General features: G+C 40.1%; 1 long non-coding RNA gene across 5 annotated transcripts; it reads right to left on the reverse strand.

Moving 5' to 3' along the window:
• Positions 1 to 8,522: 8,522 nt before the first annotated feature.
• LOC125552749 lies at positions 8,523 to 24,694 on the reverse strand. 5 transcript variants are annotated; one of them, XR_007303782.1, is made up of 8 exons: positions 18,361 to 24,694; positions 17,829 to 17,915; positions 17,289 to 17,423; positions 17,007 to 17,083; positions 16,696 to 16,759; positions 16,213 to 16,268; positions 13,345 to 16,132; positions 8,523 to 11,395 (listed from the first exon to the last, which is right to left on the reverse strand). It is a non-coding gene; the product is annotated as an uncharacterized LOC125552749 (long non-coding RNA). The 5 variants fall into 5 exon arrangements; XR_007303783.1 differs by lacking the exon at positions 8,523 to 11,395 and having other exon boundaries at positions 13,095 to 14,040; positions 16,096 to 16,132; XR_007303784.1 differs by lacking the exon at positions 8,523 to 11,395 and having other exon boundaries at positions 13,095 to 14,040; positions 16,060 to 16,132.
• Positions 24,695 to 25,541: the final 847 nt, after the last annotated feature.

Consider the following 25,541-nt stretch of genomic DNA (forward strand, 5'->3'; position numbering starts at 1 on the left):
GGGAACGAGAGAGGGAGCAGCGCGCGGGGGCGAATGGGTAGCTAGGATTTGCGAAAGGGCGATAGGGACTCGGGGCAGGTCTTAACGACATCGGGGACCGCGGGATGCGCGACAGCGAGGCAGCTGTCGGCGAGCGCGCGCGACAGCGCACGATGAGGACGACGATGCGGCTTGGTGGACTGGGCTGGGAATAGCTGCAGCCCAGAGGCCAGGTAAGCCTGTGCCCTTTCCTTATTCTGTTTTTTTTCTTTTAATTTAAAATAGAGAAGGGAAATGATTTATTGGAGCATCCAAAGGATCTAGGAAAAATATGGGATGTGCCCCTTTTATTCCCTGGTGATCTTAGACAGTGTCACAAATATTTCGGAGACCAGAAGAATTCATTTGGTATTTTTCATAAATAGGATAGCATTTAAAAAATGCTGAATTGGTGCTGTTATAATTGCTAATGCTCATCTTTGCACAAAAGTGATGTTGTGTTCCTTAACAAATAATTGTTATGGAATTTTTGACAAATGATGAACATTTTTCCAGCAACTTTTGAGCAACTTCAAACTTCACTTGAATTTGAATTGACTGGAATTTCAAATGGGATATTGAACAAAGGTGATTAAGCACTGTTTGGAAAAATGATTAGTTTAATCACAGAGGGTTACTATAGCATGACACTAGGGATGTTACAAATCTCCTCCACTACAAGAAATCTCATCCCGAGATTTAAGAGGTGCAGTAAGGGGAAAAGGATTGGTTACGAAGTTCTAACAGCTCTTCTTTCCTTGCTGCTCTCATCGAAGAGGTTGAACCATAACATTGATGTCTTCAATTTTCTGCATATGAGCATCATTATGAAGTCGTCATCCTGTCTTCGGGAATTCCATCATATTTACGAATAGGAAAAGGGGCGGCTTGACAATGATAGAATGTTATAAGGGGTAATCATCGGGGGTTATCCCACGAATGAAAACATGAGTATCTCTTGAGTTGAACAAAGAAAACATGTTGAGAGCGAAGTAATAAGGTACAATAAGAAGCTTCAAACGGATAGACAATCGTTCGATGTTTGAAACAAAGTGTGAAAGAGGTCCAGAGCAATGAGAATACGTATTGCGTCTGATACCAAAATAGATCACTCACAAGGTGGCTCGTGAATTACAAATGAAGCCAAGCGCAAGCAATAACTTTTGGAAAATAGGGATGTATAGAAGAGTCAGGTTTCGATCCTGTGGAACTGTGGATTATGGACCCACCATGTGGGATAAAAGTGGAAAGGGCGCTGACATCTTGCACAACCATGTAAGTAAGGCATGTCAGAGGATAGCCTGTCAGTTATGTCGGCACAACATCGGTACCAAGGGCGAGGGATGAAGAGAACCATCTTCCTGCTCGTTGAACGAGGCGGACCAATAGGAAAAGTTCTCGTCCATCGGTGGTTACCGGAATGTCATCAACAATAGTAGCAGGTTCTTACTGACAGAGTTGTACACCAAGGTGCTTACAAAAGCAGTGACTTATTACTGCTTAGATCATATAAACCTCAAGAAGGTTAAAAAACAATGGAAAGGAAAATGTGATTATCAGACTAAACAAAACAATGGAAAGGAAAATGTGTTTAAACACATAATTCAGGGGGTATATTCTTCACAACGACTACATCAAGTAAAAGGACTGATGCAGCATAAGATATTGAAACCACAGATATGACACCAACTCGGAATCAAGCTTGTTGTTTGAGGTGAAATGATAAGACAAGGAAGATCGACGAAAGGTTAGCTCATCGTCAAAAATTGTGCTCCGAGAAGAAGGACCAGGTAGCACAGTTAAAATTAGCACGATAATGATGTAGCCGATCAGGCTAGGGATGACTTGAAGGATTATTAAACTCATAAGCAACGAAGATTACTTAGAGGTTGTTGAATCGTAGTGCGGACTAGATTTAGTTATGGGTGTCCTCGAGTGACTTAACAACTCAGACCCAAAAAAATTTGGAATTAATGAGAATGTAGTACTTGATAGAGAACTCATAAGAAGTTATGCAGTTCCGTGATAATCTCAAGATAACATGGGGTAATACTCGATGGTAGATCAAAGTAGAGGCTGGACTGGTGTATTGACTTGCAAAATACAAGTGCTTTAACTTGTCCGAGAAATGGGATCAAAGAAGAACAATCATGGTTGGAACCACGATTGTAAAGGACAGATCCCAGATATAAGATGAACTTATACCCAAGGAATAATTAATTTAAGAGAAGCGTTAATGATAAGATCTACATCGTGTCCATGGGCATGAACACAAAGTTCAAGGTCGACTCCCACTTCTCCAATGCACAACTTTTCATTCACTAACCACTTTCGAAGGAGTTGTAGTGTTGGAATTTTATCTGACGAAAAGCCAGTAGAGTATAATCCGTAGTAGCTTCTGGATTCACACAGATTAGAAAAGGCATAGGTGCATCCCATCAGGGCATCTTAGAAACGTATACCACAAGCTTCAAGAGTAAATATCACCAACTCGATAACAGAGCATGGTTGATCAAATCAGAGAATAGGATTTACCAATGGCATTATGTATCCGAGGGAAAACTCACAAGGTTATTGAATATGAAGGACGTTGTTGGTTGAAATCCAACAAAGGATCTCGAGTCCACAAGGGATCTGATGTGAGCATCGGTACTCAACTAGAAGGAGAAAGAATGCAAGGAGATCATATGATAGAAACAACTGACTAATTCAAAGCTCAATGTAGAGGAATTATGACTTCCAAATTAAGGAATCAGAAGCAAACGCTCTAATTAAGGATGGATAAGTTGAGTAAGCTTAGGGGTACAATCGACGACAATTTGATCGGTCGAGATCCAGCTCATGTTTAAAATGATGTCAGAGCCGGAAGGATGAATCCTAGGATCTGATTGAGGATTGCGAGCATTCGCAACATATTGGATCAAGGGACGGACAAGACTCAAAACGATAGCGACAGAGGATGTCAACGAAGATTACTAGAAATATGGAATTAACCATAATGCAGGTACGCGGGACTTTCAAGAGTAATAGGCTTCTAAGGATTTCGGAAGATCGAATAGTATTTCAAAGGATTTTGTCAAACACATGAATCATCTGGGGATGAGCAGATACTCGATAAGTGCGAGAAATTATCCGTAGGGGTATTCAGGAGGCAAAGAACTGCAAGGAAGTAGGCACAAAGTATTCTCGGAACAATAGAGAGAATTTCGGTGTATCTTGTAATAACAAGATCAACTGGGGGTGAATGTATGAATGACAAATGTAGGTAGTTATCCATAAGGATACATCGGTGGTAGGGAATTGTAAAAGCGATGACACATAGTCTCGAGAGAACATCATAGGGTGTCTTCGGTTCTGGTGAAACAACCGATCATTCGGACCGAGGGGCTCTCCGGGAGATAGTATTTACGTGAACCTAGAGTTAGAGTTAGCAAGATCATTTAACCCAAATAGGAGAGAGATCGGAGTCCTAGATTATAGACGAGGAGTAAAAGATCATAATACCACCCAATGGCGACGTGGGCCTGTAAGACACACAGCCATGTTAGTAAAAAGTTTTGGAATGACTAGACTCAACTTCGGCCAAGGAGTTTGGAAGGGGATTCCTAAAGGCAGTCGGCTCTGATACCAACTAGTGACGCCCCCAATTCAATCGTACACTAATCATACACGCAAATGTGTACGATCAAGATCAGGGACTCACAGGAAGATATCACAACACAACTCTAGACACAAATTAAAATAATACAAGCTTTATATTACAAGCCAGGGGCCTCAAGGGCTCGAATACATAAGCTCGAATACACATAGTCAGCGGAAGCAACAATATCTGAGTACAGACATAAGTTAAACAAGTCTGCCTTAAGAAGGCTAGCACAAAAGCAACAACGATCGAAAAGGCAAGGCCTCCTGCCTGGGATCCTCCTAACTACTCCAGGTCATCAGCGGCTGTCACGTAGTAGTAGGCACCCTCGGGGTAGTAGTAGTCATCAGTGGTGTCGTCTGGCTCCTGGGATCCGTCATCTGGTCGCAACAATCGGGTGTGGGGGAAAAGATGTAGCAAAGCAACCGTGAGTACTCATTCAAAGTACTCGCAAGACTTACATCAGATCTAAACTAAGTATGCATCTGTATCAAAGGAAAGGGTTGTATCTGTGGACTAAACTGCAGAATGCTAGAAGAGAAGGGGAAAGCCAAGCCTATCGAAGACTAGCATCTTCAAGCAGCTCCAAGCATCTTGCAGCATTCAGAAGAGTATAGAATGGCAGTATATATTTAGCAAACATGTTGTAACATTAGCGCCCAGAGATCGCTTCCTCGATTCCCTGCGAAGAAACAATCTTGGAGCCGTAATATCCATTACATGCCTTAGCATCCAGTATCCAGTTCTAGTTGTATCGATCGGGATACAACTCCGAGAGTCTGTTACCGTAGGACAGGCTATCGATAGATGTTTTCTTCCCTGCAGGGGTGCACCAACTTACTCAACACGCTCGATCAACTCCGGTCGGACACACCATCAGGTCATGACCGGCCTCGGCCAATCAACACACCGCAGTCCTACCTAGGCTCAACAGAGAGGCATGTACACCGGTCTACATCCTAAATGTGAAGGGGTCATGGGCCATCGCCCTTTGCAATCCTGCACGTTGTGTACGCTGCCGGTGAGCAGACCTAGCCTCCCTTATACAAGCGAGACATTCCAGTCCAACCCGGTGCGCGCCGCTCCATCGCTGACGTCCATAGAGCTTTCGGCTGATACATACGACGCAGAGTGCCCATACTTATTCCCACGTGGTGGTTAGTGCGAAAAAGGCTAGAGGCCTACTCGGATCAAATATCCAAACCGTTAGTGTCTTGATAGTGCGGTCGATCAATGATCCACGATATGTGGTCCCGTCGTCCCGTCTCACAGACTTGCGGCAAGGGCTAAGAATGCCCGGTCGTGCCATGTGGAAAACTTGCGGGTATCCTCCAGATCAACCCAACTTCACATCACTCGCGGGTACCCCTCGGGGCCGACCCGATGTCATCATGGCTCTGTGGTAAGTCAAAGTAACCGTGTGTCTGAAAGAACAAGGGGGAAACCTGAGGAATCACCCTCGATGAATTCCCACTCAATGTAACCATCAAGGTGGACTTGGAGGAATCACCCTCGTTGGTCCACACTTGAGGGGTTGCACGACAGCGTCATTATCGGGAGTGGTCAAGGAGGAATCACCCTTGATGACCACGATCGAATAGCTACACTGCAGGGTTAACATCAGAAGTGCTGATGAGGTATCACCCTCGACACTCGATAGTAACTCTGCAGAGTCGTACAACTAAGGGGGGTGATGTGCGGTGTCGGGGCCTGGACGTCGATCACGTCGATCGAGTCATCGAACATAAAGCAGGGGCAACTGGGACAAGGTGGGGGTCACTGATGGATCTCTAATCAACCTATACTAAGCAGTTTAGAATAAGTAGGTAAGGTATGAAAGCAGGTAACAAAAACAGGCTATGCATCAGAATAGGATCATACAAAAAGCAGTAGGAGTTCGAGCATGAGAGGGAAAGAAATGAGCGATATTGGAATGCTGAAGGGGGGCTTGCTTGCTTGGAAGCTTTGCTGCAAAAGAAGGGTCGTCGACGAGGTCGATCACCGAGGCATCATCGGCCTCGGGGTCTACCGGAGAGAAGAGGAGGGAGAAACAATAAGTATAAAGCAAACAAAGCATCACAAAGCATAACATGGCAATATGATGAGCCGGGTCTGACCTAACGTATGGCTACACGATATAGGTGAAGGGGGAATTCAACCGGGAATGATTTCCCGGTTCCGGACCCGTGTCAGACAAATGACCGGAGGGGGAATGTTCCATGTTCAGCATGCTATGGGCATGTGACAGATGAACGGACCGCGTATTCGAATTTGTTGAATTTTTCTGAGCAACTTTCATATATAAACTTTTTCAATCCGAGCTACGGTTTACTTTCTACGAATTGTAAAAGATTTAAACATTTTTAGAAACTATTTAAATTAACAAAAAAGGAATATTGCATCAGGATGACATCATAGTGACGTCAATAATCAACAGCCGCGCTGACCAGGTCAAACCTGGCCAGTGGGGCCCACCTGTCATTGGCAGTGGGCTAACAACAGTTCATTTTTATTTAAGCAGAGTAATTAGTGACTGGACCCCTTCTGTCAGTGACTCATTAGTTTAGCTAATTATTTTTATTTAGGACAATGTTTTAATTAGTTTAATTATGCGAGGGGGGGCGTGTCAGTGGCAATGAGTGCCCAGTCAGCAAAGTTGACCACGGTCAACGTGGTGACCTGGGTCCAGAGGGCCATGGGCAGCGACCCAGAGGCGGGCCCCACCAGCGCTGGAGCAACGCCGGTGACCATTTCGCGCGGCGGCGCGTGGCGGACATCACCGGAAAACATGCACAGAGCATGGAGAGGGTCGTGCGTGGGTGCGTTGGAAAGAGCGTGCGACGGAGAGGTGATCTGCGGCGGTGGTGTGGCCGGAGGAGAACCGTAGCAACGATGGCGAGCTCGTCGGCGGACGGCGGCGCTCGGGAGCGATGACGATTGGCGATGCGGGCGTGCTAGCGAGCAAATAAATGGCCAGACGGCCTCTACGCGACGCGATGAGTGTGACGGTGGCACGCACGGGACCCAAAGGTCACTGTGGCTACGCCAGCGACGAGCACGAGTGATACGTCTCCAACGTATCTATAATTTTTTATTGTTCTATGCTATTATATTATCTGTTTTGGACATTTAATGGGCTTTATTATGCACTTTTATATTATTTTTGGAACTAACCTATTAACCGAAGGCGCAGTGCAAATTGCTATTTTTTTGCCTATTTCAGTGTTTCGAAGAAAAGGAATATCAAACGAAATCCAAATGGAATGAAACCTTCACGATGATCTTTTTTTGGAACAAACGCAATCCAGGAGACTTGGAGTGGAGGTCAAGGAAGCAATGAGGCGACCACGAGGTAGGGCGGCGTGCCCAGGGGCAGGCGCGCACCCCACCCTTGTGGGCCCCTCGTAGCTCCATCGACCTACTTCTTTCGCCTATATATACTCTTATACCCTGAAAACATCAGGGGGAGCCGCAACCTTCTGTACCCGTGAAATCCCATCTAAAGACCTTTTTCTGGCGATCTGCCGAAGGGGGATTCGATCACGGAGGCCTTCTACATCAACACCATAGCCTCTTCGATGATATGTGAGTAGTTTACCACAGACCTTCGGGTCCATAGTTATTAGCTAGATGACTTCTTCTTCTCTTTCTTTGGATCTCAATACAAAGTTCTCCTCGATCTTCTTGGAGATCTGTTTGATGTAATTCTTTTTGCGGTGTGTTTGTCGAGATCCGATGAATTGTGGGTTTATGATCAAGATTATCTATGAACAATATTTGATTCTTCTCTGAAATCTTTTATGTATAATTTGTTATCTTTGCAAGTCTCTTCGAATTATCAGTTTGGTTTGGCCTACTAGATTGATCTTTCTTGCAATGGGAGAAGTGTTTAGTTTTGGGTTCAATCTTGCGGTGTTCTTTCCCAGTGACAGCAGGGGCAGCAAGGCACGTATTGTATTGTTGCCATCAAGGATAAAAAGATGGGATTTATATCATATTGATTGAGTTTATCCCTCTACACCATGTCATCTTGCCTAATGTGTTACTCTGTTTTTATGAACTTAATACTCTAGATGCATGCTGGATAGTGGTCGATGTGTGGACTAATAGTAGTAGATGCAGAATCATTTCGGTCTACTTGACACGGACATGATGCCTATGTTCATGATCATGCCTAGATATTCTCATAATTATGCGCTTTTCTATCAATTGCTCGGCAGTAATTTGTTCAGCCATCGTAATATATGCTATCTTGAGAGAAGCCACTAGTGAAACCTATGGCCCCCGAGTCTACTTTACATCATATAAGTTTCCAATTTACAATTATAGTTTACTATTTATTTTACAATCTTTACTTTTCAATCTATACAACAAAAATACAAAAATATTTATCTTATTATCTCTATCAGATCTCACTTTCATAAGTGACCGTGAAGGGATTGACAACCCCTTTATCGCGTTGGTTGCGAAGTTCTTGTTTGTTTGTGCAGGTACTAGACGATTTGCGTGTAGTCTCCTACTGGATTGATACCTTGGTTCTTAAAAACTGAGAGAAATACTTACGCTATTTTGCTGCATCACCCTTTCCTCTTCAAGGGAAAACCAACACATGCTCAAGAGGTAGCAGCGAGCGGTGGGGTGTTCGGTCGTCGATGGCATCGGCGGCTAAAAAAAGTGGGCGAGCTAACGGAGAGAGGGAGGAGAGGCAGGAGCTGAGCTCGGGGAGGGCGCGATTTAGCCAAAATCGGCGACGAACGCCGGTGATCCGAAGGTTGAAGACGAGCTCGTTCTGGTCGGAGTAGAGGCGCTCGACTCGATCCCGATGGCGTAGGCGACATAGACGATGATGAGGAAGACGGTGAGCACCAGATTGAGGCGTTGGAGGCACGATGGCCATGGAATCGAGCGGCGACGGCGGCGAGCGTTTCGAGTGAGGTGGGGAACGAGAAAGGGAGACGCGCGCGGGGGCAAATGGGTAGCTAAGGTTTGTGGGAGGGCGAGAGGGACTCGAGGCAGGTCTTAACGGCGTCGAGGACCGCTGGATGCACGACAGCGAGGCTGCTGTCGCCGTGTCGTTGAGGACGACGATGCGGTTAGGTGGACTGGGCTGGGAACAGCTGCGGCCCAAAGGCCAGGTAAGCCTCTACCCTTTCTTTATTCTGTTTTTTTCTTTTAATTTAAAACAAAGAGGGGAAATGATTTATTGGAGCATCCAAAGGATTTAGGAAAAATATGAGACGTGGCCCTTTTATTCCCTGGTGATCTTAGACAGTGCCATATTTTGGAGACCAGAAGAATTCATTTGATATTTTTCATAAATAGGATAGCATTTAAAAAAATGCTGAATTAGTGCTGTTATAATTGCTAATGCTCATCTTTGCACAAAAGTGATGTTGTGTTTCTTAACAAATAATTGTTATGGAATTTTTGACAAATGATGAACATTTTTCCAACAACTTTTGAGTAACTTCAAACTTCACTTGAATTTGAATTGACTGGAATTTCAAATGGGACATTGAACAAAGGTGATTAAGCACTGTTTGGAAAAATGATTAGTTTAATCACAGAGGGTTACTGTAGCATGACACTGGGGGTGTTACACATCGCAAGGAGCCAGAAGACAAGGCTACCTCGACGCATCATGTGGTTTGTTTTCTGAGCAGACTTGAGTCGGTTGGTGTAAAAAACCATGCCAAAATGCTGCGAAGTACACGAAGCGTTCAACTGAGTCACTCATGTTAACTGAATATGGAGGGAAAAATTAAGAGAACTAAATATTGTAGTTCTGATTGGATGTTATGATTGAATAAGAGTTCCAGTCGCTACTTGTATACGTGTAGGATTGAACATATTTTAATGGCAAAATGTTCCAGTGTTTGCTTGAACGTTATGACTCTCTAAGCATTTGCAGAATTGAACAGAACAACATATGCAGAATTATGAACAAAACTGAACCGGATTCCACTTGTTGCTCCTAACACTTAACTAAATGCACAGAAAACTGAACTTGAACTAAACTAAATGGCAACTATTGCCTAGAGTTTGAACTGAACTTATAAGTAAATGGAGGGAGTACAAAATTATACTATGCTTGCGACACTTATTTTGGGACGGAAGGAGTCATGCGTATTTGCATGTGGTGCACGATGAACCAAAATTGCAACAAATCCATTAACAACATTTGCCCATCATGTATTATGTTATAAAGGTACATTCTACAAAAAAAATTGTTTCTCCCATACCTTACAAAAAATGCAAGGTAAATTCAAGTGGTGACTTTCATAAGGCAATTACGCTAGAGCTCTAAAGTCTGACTCACACTAGGGGAATTCTGCAAAGAGGAGAAAACAGTAGTATGTTTTCATGGAGTTCATCATGATTAATGACAAATTGATAATAACTAATCCCTCCGTCCCATAATATAAGAGTGTTTTTTATACTACACTAGTATCATAAACACTCTTACATTATGGGACAGAGGGAGTAGATCTTAGTTATATGGTGTGGCCTCACCTGGATCGCTTCAACTACCAAACTGAATTAAAGAATGAACCTTGCTTCAATTAATAGAAACCACATCAAGAAACAATGGTAGTTGGAGGCAAATGCCTTTCTTTTGAAATTGGATATTTGTACCTCCATGAGAATCAGGAAACAGTAGAACATGCAACAAAAATTAACACCGCATGTACCCAAACTACAAGCTGAAGAAAAATTGTAAGAGGCTAGATACCAAGGTCGCAGCTATGCTTGCGTTGTGGCAGATGCCACAGTACGCCGATGCAATTTCTGTTGACCAGCTCGATACCAACATAGAACTGCTACCTAATCTACCTAACTAAGGTCAACGAGGCAGCACAAGAGATGTAAAATTTAATAATGAAGTCTCTGTAATTTTATTTCACTAGTTAAAAACAATCGAACACACTACAAAATATTCAATCCAAAAATGCTGGTTCTGAAATTGATAAATGGGTTCTTCCCCATTACAATTTCAGGAACCACCAGTGGCTCTAACATAGTGATTTTTGGCAGAAACTTTTGGAAAAACTTACTACAACTACTATTGTTCTCAAGTGAAAGAGCACACTGAATATGTATGGACATATCATGGCAAGGCATAGTTAAGGATAATGCCATCATCCAGATCACGTTTTACACTTAAATGCGTATGTAATTCGGTTTTACAAGACATCTTTTTTGGATCAATAAACATGTACACGGTTACTATGAGCTAACTAAAGCCCATGTATTTTCGGTCATATGACGTGTTGATTCCAGAATGATTAGTTTTGCTAAGCATACCTAATGTCGCCATTGGAGTGTCCAAAACTGAAAACTGAAATGCATAGTGCTAATGGAAATAGTACAATACATGTTAAACTCAAACTCGGAAGAGAATGGGTGTGTCTTCCTTGAGAGGCAAAACCTAGACATGCCCATGCAAATGTGATGATGTCAACTGTTCTCGGTTTAATGTAAGCTACTACCAACAGTATCAGGCTATGTTTCTTTAAAAAAAAACTTCAATTGGTGAGATTTGCCATGTTTCTTTAATGGATCTTCTAAGAAGGCAAGTGTGGCAGCTTTATTATGGTAATTATTGATCCTACTAATCAGTGGAGTTACATTCTCAAAAGAAGATAAAAAAAATAGGAGCTACAAATCAGTAACAAAAACACATAAGTGTCAACCGAACCAAAACTTGCAAAATCAACTTGATCTTCCCGGTTCCTGTATCCATGAACAAGGTCAGTAGTAGCTAAAACAAGAAGAACCAAAGTACAAACAGGATTAGGACCTCTCAATAGTTAAACTAATCCTTGAGTAAAATTGTTTTAGAAAATTACTTGACAGATTTACAAGGGCAACCTACTTTTTATCATTGTTAGGTTCAAACTATTTTTTTGCAGCTTCTCTATTAGTCTCATACAAGCTAAGTTTCACAAAAGTTTCGCTTTCTCCAGACCTATATTATGTGCCACCTCTGCAGCTTGGATATCAAATTCTGAACAAAAGGTTTGACATCTCTGCAGCTTTACAACAAAGGACAGTATATACTTAAAGTTTGAATTGATTAGTATCTACAAAGGAAAGGCGCTAAGCATCATATCTACCCATTGCCTTAGTTGCTATGACTGTTCTTGAATATATATATATATATATATATATATATATATATATATATATATGCTAATTAGATTTGGACAGTGTAAAAAACAAACCATGAGGTAATCACACAGAGACATATTTCATGGTGATTAGACTATATGTATGCTAATTAGGTGTTACTATTCATCACCCAGGGTGCAGAATAAGTTATTCTTCACCCGAGGTAATTTTACGATCATTTCATAAATATAAATTATATTTAAAATACAAATAGTTACATTTTCCATGCACGTGGGATTTCCCATGATTTATGCAGGGGCTAAACTATTGCTTTTGGGTCACTATCATACTGTTGAGCACTAGAATCAGTTTGACCCCGTGTAATGTAAATATACACAATAATCCTAGCCCCTGCCTTCAGTCCTCAGTTCACAGGAAGAAATTCATCTTATGACTGTATAAGAAAATTCAGTACATACTACTAAAGCAAATTTCACTCCCCAACTAAGATTTTTAATGAGGCCATCTTCGATAGTGATGCTATCAAGCATAATCAGATATTCACAATAACAGCAGGCAATCAACAAGTTGCACCATCAAAATGCATTTTTGGAACTAGAATAAGGCGCAGAGAAATATGAACTAGGGAGTGGAAATTCTGCTCTTGAACTACAAAGGGTTAACAGTTAGTACTTAATAGCATCTAAGGCCTAATATAAAGGCTTGTGTGACTGACAAGTAAGAACAACCAATCAAAAAAATATTTTTTTTACTACAGAACCTAAATACTGTACAAGGAACATCTTTATCTCTCATGCGAAGGAGACCCTATGCACAGAAGGTTAGACAAATTAAGTTTATATCACCGGAAGTAAAAGGAATGCACCTTTAGTTAAATGGGGGATATCTGAAAAGCCTGCCTTACAGGAAGATTCAAAAGAATTATCAGGAAACCTTGATTTGAATCTTTTCAAGTTACTGATTTCTGGACTACCAAGGAGAACAAAGGAGAAGAGGGTCAACCAAAAATGGAAATGACTCCTCTTGGTTTGTGGGTTGGTTCAACCAAAAAATAAGCAAATATTAACAGCCGTTCTCATTGCAATGGAAATAACTCTATCTGTAAACAGGTACTAGGAGCCAAGCATTGACAGCATGCACACAGACCAACATTTGAATTACTCATGTCATCAGATGGATAATCACAATAATTTTACTTATGCAGTTGGTTGAAGAGAGAATAGCAGGTTACTTCCATACACAAACTAATGGAGCCTAGCTATAACCATATGATCACTCAGCAAAATAACACATTCCCATCTAGTTTATTCTATAGAAATTAACAGGAAATAACCTGAATGAATAATGGGTGAGCGTCAGTACGACACTCTGCAGTTCAAATAAATCTAACTCGAATTATGTGAATATCTGGCTAATGGCAACTAAACAAAAGAAATTACGTGATGCATTGTATCTGGAATTCTGGAGTGAAAAGATTTGGGAGCATTACTGAAGAATACACACGTAATGAAAAAGGGCTGAGAAAATAGATCCTTGCCAGAATCTCGTACCAGCCTGGCCTGACGGTAGAGGATGGAACTGCGGCAAGGAGGGCTAGTAAAGGACTTGTGGGGCTGGATGCAGGTCTTCCACCGGTAGGAAAATGCCCAAATCCTCTGCATTAGATTTCACGTGGTGCTGCCCACCGCCAAATAACCTCAGGGCAGAAGCGGTGGCGGTGGAGACACTGTAACGTGTCGCTGCGAAGCTGAGGCATCGATTCCTCCTGGCTGAAAGCCAATGCCGACGAGGGCGCCCAACGCGAAATCGCCCGCTCGCCGCCGAAACTGCTCGGCCCTCGCCTCCGATCTCGATACTGCTGGTAATGGAGCGCACGTTTTCCAGAAACTTCGGGGAGGGGGTAGGATTAGCTCGCAATACCTGCACCAAAAAAAATCGTGTGCCAGCCCCAGACGTGGTGGGATTTTTTTTTTGGGGGGGGGGGGGGGTATAAGAGCATCATAAACATGAAGTCTGGTACACAAGTTATATATAGGTGACACCGAAGGTTTACGATGGTGTCCTCATAGGAAGTGAGAAGTTAGACAGAGGCGGAGGCACTTTGCCTTGCATCTGAAGGTGAAGGCATACATCGTTCCTTCATCTATGTTTGCCATGTGAAGAACTCCGTCCAGTTTGTTGTTAAACCTTGTCAGCAGCTCCTTCCAGAGAAATGTTTTCTCTTGTAAAGTAGACCATAAAGAAACCTGCACCATACAAACAGAGAAATATTTTCTCTTGTAAAGTAGACCATCAAAGTTGAGGAAGGTGCTTCAGAACTGAAAAAAAATAGTAACTTCACACGAGAAATAACCTCTCCAATATGTATGCAAATACAATCGGCTTAAAATGAAATGAAACAGAAACAGAAACAGAAATCAAGAGAAACTGAGAAATGCATACCAGACCATGCTAAGCACCTTCAGTTTGACCATAAGTCAGGGTGCTAAACCAAATACACACACACAAAAATTAGGCAATATTTCAAGTGAATGAAGAAGGAATTAATAAGATGGAGAACTACATTATCATCATTAACAGAAGGAAAAGGCATAGGCAATGAAGAATGTTTGTTTTATACTAGGCATGAATATAGACATACACAGGATATTTTTCAACAATATGTACAATTTAATTTAAAGAAATCCCTGTTGTTTGATAGTAGGAAGACAACACTTGCACAGACAAAAATACAAAAATTGAAATGTAAGATCCGAGTAACTATAAAGATAGGCGACACAATAGAATGTAAAACATGATAACATAGAGCACTGTGTCCAGGAGCAGTTCTTAGGAATAGCAGTCAATTACATCATATAGTAATTGGATCCAACACCACCAACCCATGGTACTTTTCTACAGATAAAGCACACAAAAAGATGATATAAATGCTTCTTTTGATATTCTGTACCAAATATGATCAGTCCGATCTTTGTGACTGATCAGTCCGATAAAATATGCAAGCCATATGATTACAACCAAAAAGATGCACAAATCAGAATATATGTGTACTGAAAGTTGAAAGAGATTCAAGCTTCCAGATGCAAAACATCGATAAAATAACTCAGGATGTTGCAATCAGCTGACATTATACTGCAACCTAGTGCTGCTGCTCACCATGAGACCTGTACTGAACCATGAAACAAAAAGAATGTGCGACCTGACACTATACTACAGTTTCTTGTGACCGGCAGATTAGGAATGCCGAGCATAAAAATATGGTGGATATAATGATAAATTGTATGACTGGAGCTAGCAAGAAGGCTCGTGGAATATGTCAAACAGAAGAAATTACTGACATGAAAGTAGTTGTCATTTGTAAGACCACCCCTCAGTGTTCTGGTATGCATGTGCGACCTGAACATTGTTATGACGCTAAACATATTTCTTGTTAAAAAGATAAGTGGTTCCCTTTCATACAAATCTTGTATATTTATTTGAGTGGATGTCAATAATTTTTTTTAAATGAGACCAACCCAAGGGCAAAGCCGGGGCTCGAACTCGGGTGGACTGGCTGGTACCCCAGCTGCCCAGCCAACGGGTCGACGCCCCGTCCTCTGATGTCAATAATTTAGATAGTCACTATCTGGGAATAAGGCAGCTCAAATCAATACTTAGTTCTGTATCACAGAGCAAAATCTAGGCATAATAGTCAGGCTACAATACAACTATGAGGTGCACCAACTTCTTTTTGGAAAATACAAATACCCACTAAAGAAGAACGAAGTTGCACTCGGCCAGCAGGGCATTTAACGGAAATGCATTGGCTAATGCCAATGATGTCTGCTTGTTACCTAGGTTAGCCATGAAATTGTTAATCATATGAAAGTACAGGAATGCAAAGAAACCATGATCATTCCACAATTGTGGAAGCAAGTTATTATGTTTCAAGAAATCCTACAGAAAAGAAGCAATGTAAAAAGGGGAAACAGCTAGGCATGCACTAAGAAAGTGACGAACAATATCTGTCCAACTAAACATCTACACCTGATGAAATCAATATCGTTGCGGAGGGCCCTATACAATTGAAACAGAAAAAACAATTTTCAAAAACAGTGCCCCTCTGTTATCACCATACTCTAGCAGATTAATTTAACACAATCTCGCTACTTGTGCTTTCTGGTGCCTTGTGGCATTGCTAATGAAAATACCTTGCGAACCCATTTAAATAATTTGTACACTTCTGTTGGTTTGTCAAAAGGAACATACTGTAATAAGACAAGCACCTCTACAGAAGTTGGCATTAGAATAAGCTTAATGACCTTTCGGAATAACTTCTGTGGTACTAAAAGAGCTACCCTGCAATTACAGTCAACAGTTAATGGCTTCATTCTTAGTGGAGCTAGGAAAATAGGGAGCACAGATGAAAATGCTCATACAGGAAGATCGTCATCGATGGGGAGTGGGAAAGTGTTCTGCAGTTGGAGAGCAAAGCCTGCAAAAATGTATAGAAAGAACATGAACTATTGACCTGTTGCCATGTCATCGGCAGAGTGCCATCGCCATGACCGAGTAAAAAAAATATAGCCTATCCCAGCTTGACTGGATATATAGATTCCCAAGGAAAAATTACAAACCTATACCATACTAATATAGTGAATATCAAGATTCTTAGGAGAAATGTGTAACCTAAAATACTAAAAAGGAATCATAGCCCATTCCAAAACGACTGCATATATATACAAAGATTTTCAGGAGTAGATATGATTCTAGCATATGTTCAAACCAGGAATACAAATAGTGAAAATGTTTAACCTGAAATTTGCTCTAAAACCAGACATATGTTTATTTTACAAATAGTGAAACATAAGCATTCCTTTTAGCATAAAAAAGAGGATCAAAACATTTAAAGAAAGAACCACCTTTTTTCTCAATCATTCCTTTTCTAGGAACATTTGTTAGGCAAGCCTTGTGGCATCTGTAACCCTGAAACCACACATAACTCCCCATCAGAAAATTGAAGTTTCAAGCTCCTATAAAGGGGCATTTGCATTCCTAACATGCCCAGCAAAAAAATCAATCATGCAATCAAGATATGTAGGTAAACAAATGAAAGAAAGCTCTTCACTGCAAATCTCATCTAACTTTGTCGTATTCTCTTCTCTCCCTCATGTAGTCATGTTTATAGCATCAAAATGAGAGGACAAAGGTTAACAAGAGGGAGAAAAATCACCTTGATCTTCTTCAGTTCTTCTTGATGTACTCACTGAAGTGAGATTGGTACTTCTTAGGTTCCTCATCAGCTATTGACTGAAATAGGGTAGGGTAGCAGTTAAAACGAGATTCAGTAAGCTCCTTCAGAAATAAGAACAAAGTACACTGCTTTAGGATACTTTATATGGGTGAATCAGGCCCAGATATATCTTCCAGAAAGAATTCATGTATACAACAATGATAGCCCTAGGGAGTGAAGAAATGGCATTATAATACCACGAGGGCAATGGATCCAACTCACCTTCATGTAGTCAGCAACATGACCTTCATAGATGTATTTGAGGTGAATCTCAGCGCCCAACTGCTTCTTATCCTTCTTGAAGCCAGCAAATCTCCTGTCACTGTGCGGAAGATCAAGACCACCATCCAAAGCTCCCTGCAGTAGCCAACAGACTTGGGTCTCAAACGGATAAACTGTATGCTTCCTAATTAAATAGCTTAGAACCCCCCCAAATATAGAATAAAAGAAACACACCTATGACAGGCAATAAATGCAGTCCAAGGTTAGGCATACTTCAGGTCCATCGTAAGTAAGCTATATATTTTTCTTGGCTTTCCATGTTTACCAACTAAATCCTTTAAAATGTCTATAATTTAGATTTCTAACCTATCCAGCAAAATTATCAATCGTGCATTCAAGATCTGTAGGTAAACAAAATAAAGGAGACTTTTCACCACAAAGCTCATCTAGCCATCACAAATCATAGCATCAGAATAAGATAACAAATTTTAACAAAGTGACAAAAGAAAAGAAAATTAAAGCATTACAGCAGCAGCTCACCATGGCAATCCTGGAATGCAAAGACTTGTCAGTGTAGAAGAGGTGTGTGAAACCCTCTCTGCCTGATCTTCCTACTCTTCCTCGCGACTGCAGATGAAAAGAAAAGCAGTGAACTTGAGGTCCAGATCTCAGATTCATACATCCAACTTTTTTGCCAAAAAAGGCAAAGTAAAAAATCTGAGAACTAAAACCAACTGATACAGCTGCGGGAGCCCAAATAGTTCTGCATACAAGAATCTTTATTTCCCCATAACAAAACTTCTTTATACCAAGTTGTATATTCTTTGACACTTTCTGTGGAAAAAATATTTAGCAATAAAATTGATCATTGAAGCTAAAGCACCATTCACCTATGCAACAAGAACATAAATTAGTATCAGAGTTCTAACATCAAATGTAGGTGTAGTCCATAGATAGGCTAACTACCTGGAATACCTAGCAATTTAAAATATATGCTTGAATGAAGCAGTAGAATGAGACAAAAAAGGGAGACCAGAGTGAGAGAGGAGGGAGAGACGAGGTGGAGGCAAACCTGAACCGCCTCGGCATCCTTGCTCCTACTCCTGTTGTGCCGGGAAGGAGAGGGTTGCGGGGCGCAAGAGATGCGTGGAGTCGCCATTGTGCACAAGTTGCAGGTGTCACCGCCCACCTTCGCAGGCCTCCGCAGGCCGCACGAGCCCCCGCACCACTTCACTGCACATGCTCCTCGAGGAAGAAGCGAAGCGCCGCCAAATTAACTCTCATAATCCACCATAAAATTTGATTCAAGATCACAGTCGGCTAACTAAATCCAAGTTATTCCAAATTTATTAAATATTCATTTATCCACCAATATAATAATCACCATGCGCATCTATTAGACCTAAAATCTCATAATCTACCAAACATCTTTGACTATCTTCTCAAAACACAATCACCTAAATAAACACAACTAAAATCTCATAAATCACGGAGAAATTTGTTTAAATATCACAACCACCTAACTATATGTAAATTGTCCAAGATTAATTAATACACCGAACATCTTTGACTATCTCCTCAAGATTACAATCAACTAACTGATCCATCACAATTCTCATAATCCACCATAAAATTTGGTTCAAGATCACAATCGCCTAACTAAATCCAAACTTTTCCAAGTTTATTAATAAATTATTTATCCACCAATACAATAACCAACATGCTCACCCACTAGACCTAAATTCGCATAATCCACCGAACATCTTTTACTAACTCGTCAAGATCCCAATCACCTAACTAAATCCAACCAAAACCTCGTAATTCACCTAAAATTTGGTCAAAAGATCACAACCACTTAACTAAATCCAAATTGTTCCAAACTAAATTAAATATATGTGTATCCACCAATATAGTAATCACCATGCTCATCCACTAGACCTAAAATCTCATAATCCACCAAACATATTTGATTATCATCTCAAAACACAATCACCTAATTAAATCCAACTAAAATCCCATAAATCATAGAGAAATTTGGTTCAATATCACAATCACCTAAATATATTCAAATTGTTCAAGATTAATTTATCCACCGAACATCTCTGACTATCTCCTCAAGACCACAATCAACTAAATCCATTGCAAATCTCCACCATGAAATTTGTAATAGGTCACAATCACCAAACTAAATCCAAATTGCTCCATGTTTACTATAGACCCATTTATCCACCAATATAATAATCAACATGCTCACCTACTAGACCAAAATTCACATAATCCACCGAAAATCTTGTAATAGCTCGTCAAAATCACAATCACCTAACTAAATCCAACCAAAACCTTATAATCCACCATAAAATTAAGTTAAAGGATCACAATCACCTAACAAAATCCAAATTTTTCCAAGTTTATTAAAAAATTATTTATCCACCAATATAATAACCAACATGCTCACCTACTAGACCTAAATTCGCATAATCCACCGAACATCTTTTACTAGCTCGTCAAGATCCCAATCACCTAACTAAATCCAAATTGTTCCAAACTAAATTAAATATATGCTTATCCACTAATATAGTAATCACCATGCTCATCCACTGCACCTAAAATCTCATAATCCACCAAACTTATTTGATTATCATCTCAAGACACAATCACCTAATTAAATCCAACTAAAATCCCATAAATCATAGAGATATTTGGTTCAACATCACAATCACCTAAATATATTCAAATTGTTCAAGATTAATTTATCCACCGAACATCTGTGACTATCTCCTCAAGATCACAATCAACTAAATCCATTGCAAATCTCCACCATGAAATTTGTACTAGATCACAATCGCCTAACTAAATCCAAATTGCTCCATGTTTACTATAGACCCATTTATCCACCAATATAATAATCAACATGCTTACCTACTAGACCTAAATTCACATAATCCACCGAAAATCTTTTAATAACCCGTCAAAATCACAATGACCTAACTAAATCCAACCAAAACCTTATAATCCATCATAAAATTAAGTTAAATGATCACAATCACCTAACTAAATCCAAATTGCAAACTAAATTAAATATCACTTTATCTGTTTATCCACCAATATAATAATCACCATGCTCATCTATTAGACCTAAAATCTCATAATCCACCAAACATCTTTGACTATCTTCTCAAGACACAATCACCTAACTAAATCCAACTAAAATCTCATAAATCACAGAGAAATTTGGTTCAATATCACAATCACCTTACTTAATCTAAATTGTTCCAAACTAAATTAAACATTTGTTTATCCACCAATATAATAATCACCATGCTCATCTACTAGACCTAAAATCTCATAATCCATCGAACATCCTTAACTATCTTCTAAAGACACAATCATCTAACTAAATCCAACTAAGATATCATAAATCACCGAGAAATTTGGTTGAATATCGCAATCACCTAACTAAATTGAAACTGTTCAAAATTAATTAATCCACCGAACATCTTTGACATCCCCCAAGATCACAATCTATTAACTAAATCTATTGAAAATCTCGTAATCCACCGTGAAATTTGTTCAAGATCACAATCACCTAACTACATCCAAATTGCTTCATTTTTACTAAAGATCCATCTATCCACCAATATAATTACCACCATGCTCACTTACTAGATCTAAATTAACATAATTCACCAAACATATTTGACTATCTTGTCAAGATCAGTCACCTAACTAAATCCAAAAATATCTCAAAATCCACCGTAAATTTGGTTGAAAAATAACAATTACCTAAGTGAGTCAAAATTGTTCCAAACTAAAATAAAGATTTGTTTATCTACCAATATAATAATCACCATTCCCATCTACTAAACCTAAAATCTCATAGACTAGCAAACATCTATGACAATATTCTCAAGACACAATCACCTAACTAAATCCACCTACAATCTCATAATCCAGCGTGAAATTCGGTTCAGTATCGCAACCACTTAACTAAATCCAAGTTGTTCAAGATTAATTAATCCACAAAACATCTTTGACTATCTCTTGAAGATCACAATCAACTAACTAATCCATCAAAAATCTCATCATCCACCATGAAATTTGATTCAAGGTCACAATCGTCTAACTAAATGCAAATTGTTTTAAATTTATTGAAAATTTATTTATCCATCAATATAATAATCAACATGCTCACCTACTAGACCTAAATTCACAATAATTCACCGAACATCTTTTACTAGCTTGTCAAAATCACATTCACCTAACTATATAATGATCACCATGCTCATCTACTAGACCTAAAATTTATTTATCCATCAATATAATAATCAACATGCTCACCTACTAGACCTAAATTCACAATAATTCACCGAACATCTTTTACTAGCTCGTCAAAATCACATTCACCTAACTATATAATGATCACCATGCTCATCTACTAGACCTAAAATCTCATGATCCACGAAACATCTTTGATTATTATCTCAAGACACAATCACCTAACTAAATCCATATTCTTCAAGATTAATTAATACACCGAACATCTTTGACTATCTCCTCAAGATCACAATCAACTAAATCCATTCAAAAATCTCATAATTCACCATAAAATTTGTTCAAGATCACAATCGCCTAAGTAAATCCAAATTGCTCCATGTTTACTAAAGTCACTACTTCCTTGAGATTGAGGTTTCTTCTACCTCTAATGGCTTCTTTATTTCCTAAGAGCAGTATGTCCAGGATCTTCTTTCTCATGCTACTCTTACTAATGAGCACACTGTTGAGACTACTATGGAGCTCAACATCCACCTTTTTGTCCACCTCCGCTCCCTGTAAGTCCGGATGGGCGTCCGTTGCCTGGTGGCGGGTTGCTATGTGTGCTGTCTTGATCCCACATCATGTGTTCCCTTGCTGGGCGGCACAATGGCGAGCAAGAGCTCAGACAATCGACGCATACCTGAATTTTACCCACGGGACGCGTCCGAGAACACGGCGCTACCTATCGTCAAGGCCAAGGGCGCACATTAGGAGAACGTGGGATGCTTAATCAAGTGCGTGACACAAATCCGCAAACAGGACAAGGACACCAAGCCGGATCAGCGGGGAACGGAGAGTGCACTGGCAGGTAGGATGCTGGATCAAAGTCCATCTACTGCCATCACCCCAGCCTCTCCGCCTCTCTTGTCGTGTTTACCAGTTGTTTTTAGTAGTGGCACCATCGCCTTGAGTCACTCGTGTGGCCCTTATTTCTACCCACCAATATAATAATCAACATGCTCACCTGCTAGACCTAAATTCACATAATCCACCAAACATCTTTTACTAGCTCATCATCAAAATCACAATCACCTAACTAAATCCAACCAAAACCTTCTAATCCACCGTAAAATTAGGTTAAAAGATCATCATCACCGAACTAAATCCAAATTGTTTCAAACTAATTAAATATTTATTTATCCATCAATATAATAATCACCATGCTCATTTATTAGACCTATAATCTCATAACCCATCAAACATCTTTGAAGAGGTAGGATGCTGGATCAAAGTCCATCTACTCCCATCACCCACAGTCTCTCCGCCTCTCTTGTCGTGTTTACCAGTTATTTTCAGTAGTGGCACCATCGCCTTGAGTCACTCGTGTGGCCCTTATTTCTACCCACCAATATAATAATCAACATGCTCACCTAGTAGACCTAAATTCACATAATCCACCGAACATCTTTTACTAGCTCATCATCAAAATCACAATCACCTAACTAAATCCAACCAAAACCTTATAATCCAGCATAAAATCAGGTTAAAAGATCATCACTGAACTAAATCCAAATTGTTTCAAACTAATTAAATATTTGTTTATCCACCAATATAATAATCACCATGCTCATTTATTAGACCTATAATCTCATAACCCATCAAACATCTTTGATTATCTTCTGAAGACACAATCACCTAACTAAATCCAACTAAAATCTCATAGATCACAGAGAAATTTAGTTCAATATCACAATCACCTAACTAAATCCAAATTGTTCGAGTTAATTAATACATTGAATATCTTTGACTATCTCCTCAAGATCACAATCAACTAACTAATCCATCAAAAATATCATAATCCACCATAAAATTGGTTCAAGATCACAATCGCGTAACTAAATTCAAATTTGTCCAAGTTTATAGAAAAATCATTTATCCACCAATATAATAATCAAGATGCTCACCTATTAGATCTAAATTCACATAATCTACCGAACATCTTTTACTAGCTCGTCAAGATCCCAATCACCTAACTAAATCTAATCAAAACCTCATAATCCACCCTAAATTTTGGTTAAAAATCACAATCACCTAACTAAACCCAAATTGTTCCAAACTATATTAAATATTTGTTTATCCACCAATATAATAATTGCCATGCTCATCTACTAGACCTAAAATATCATAATCACTGAACATCTTTGACTATCTTTTGAAGACGCAATCACCTAACTAAATCCAGCTAAAATCTCATAAATCAACGAGAAATTTGGTTCAATATCACAATCACGTAACTAAATCCAAATTGTTCAAGATTAATTAATCCACCGAACATCTTTTACTATCTCCTCAAAATCGCAATCAACTAATCAAATCCGGCTAAAATCTCGTAATCCACCATGAAATTTGGTTCAAGATCACAATCGCCTAACTAAATTCAAATATCTTCAAGCTTATTAAAGATCCATTTATCCACCAATGTAGTAGCCACCATGCTCGCTTACTAGACATATTAGTCCATCAAACATCTTTAACTACCTTGTCGAGATCACAAGCACCTAACTAAATCCAACCAAAACCTCATAATCCATTGTAAAATTAGGTTAAAAGATCACAATCCCCTACCTAAATCCAAATTGATCTAAATATTTGTTTAGAACTAATATAATAATCACCTTGCTCATTTACCATACCTAAAATCTCATAATCCACCGAACATTTTGACTATCTTCTCAAGACTCAATCACCTAACTAAATCCACCTAAAATCAAATAAATCACCGAGGAATTTGGTTCAATATCACACTCACCGAACTAAATCCAAATTGTTCCCATCGACTACGAGGCACCTACGCTGACTTTGTAAAATCTCAAGATGAAATGCCGGCTTAGTCTCTCGATGGTGCTCATAGGGGTAGGGTGTGCGTGCGTGCGTTCATAGAGGTGAGTGTATGCACGTTTATATAACACTTGCGCTTGTACTGTGTTCAAAAAATATTAATTAATCCACCAAATCTTGGACTATCTCCTCAATGTCAGGACCCCGATTCCAAGTCACATCGATCTAGCCGGTAGCACCTCATATCACTTTACGGCCTCACGCACGGTATTCCCACGGGTGTCGCCTTACCATGGCCCGGGACCGTTTGCGCCTTTTGGCTCACGTATATGATAATGTCGCTAGCATCCATATGACAGAGAACTCGGGCCGACATGGCTAGTCGTGAACCCAAAGCGGCACCAACCTATGGGGACAGGCATACATGAATCACATCGAGCATGTCGGTCAGCAGGGTGTGAATCCGGGCTGTAGCACTGGGCTGACAGGACTCCGGGAACCCGGGCTGTAGCAGGCTAGGAAGGACTCCGGATTTCACCGCGTGACATTTCCCCGGAGGGACAGACACAGGAACGAAGTGAAACACATGCCGGCCAGTCAAGTGTCCTAAGCAGTAGTGCTGGGCTAGCAGGACTCCGGTGAACTGGGCTGTAGAGGACTACTATGGCTCATGGAAGCACTAGACTACATTTCCCCATAAGAGAGGCTGCCAAGGATAAACAACTAGATTGTCGAATCCCACACATACCAAGCATTTCAATCATACACACAATATGCTCGATATGTGTAAATACAACATGGCATCACAACATAACTCTACGACTCAAGTATTTATTCATTAGGGTCCGAGGAGCGAGAAATTACAAACATGAGTCTCATGACCCAACAATCATAGCATACAAATCAAAGCACATGCGGAAGCTTAACATGTCTGGGTACAGACATCTACAAATGAAAAAGGCTAAGAAGCCTGACTAACTACCAGATCTTGCCGAGGGCACAAGATCGTAGCTGAGGTATCAAGCTAAACGTCGAAGTCCACGCGAAACTACTAGCGAGACTGAAGTCTCTCTGCAAAACATAAATTAAGCAAACGTGAGTACAAAGGTACTCAGCAAGACTTACATCAGAACTAGCTACATATGCATCGGTATCAACAAA

The sequence above is a fragment of the Triticum urartu genome, chromosome 4, assembly GCF_003073215.2.
Source record: "Triticum urartu cultivar G1812 chromosome 4, Tu2.1, whole genome shotgun sequence".
Lineage (NCBI taxonomy): Eukaryota > Viridiplantae > Streptophyta > Magnoliopsida > Poales > Poaceae > Triticum > Triticum urartu.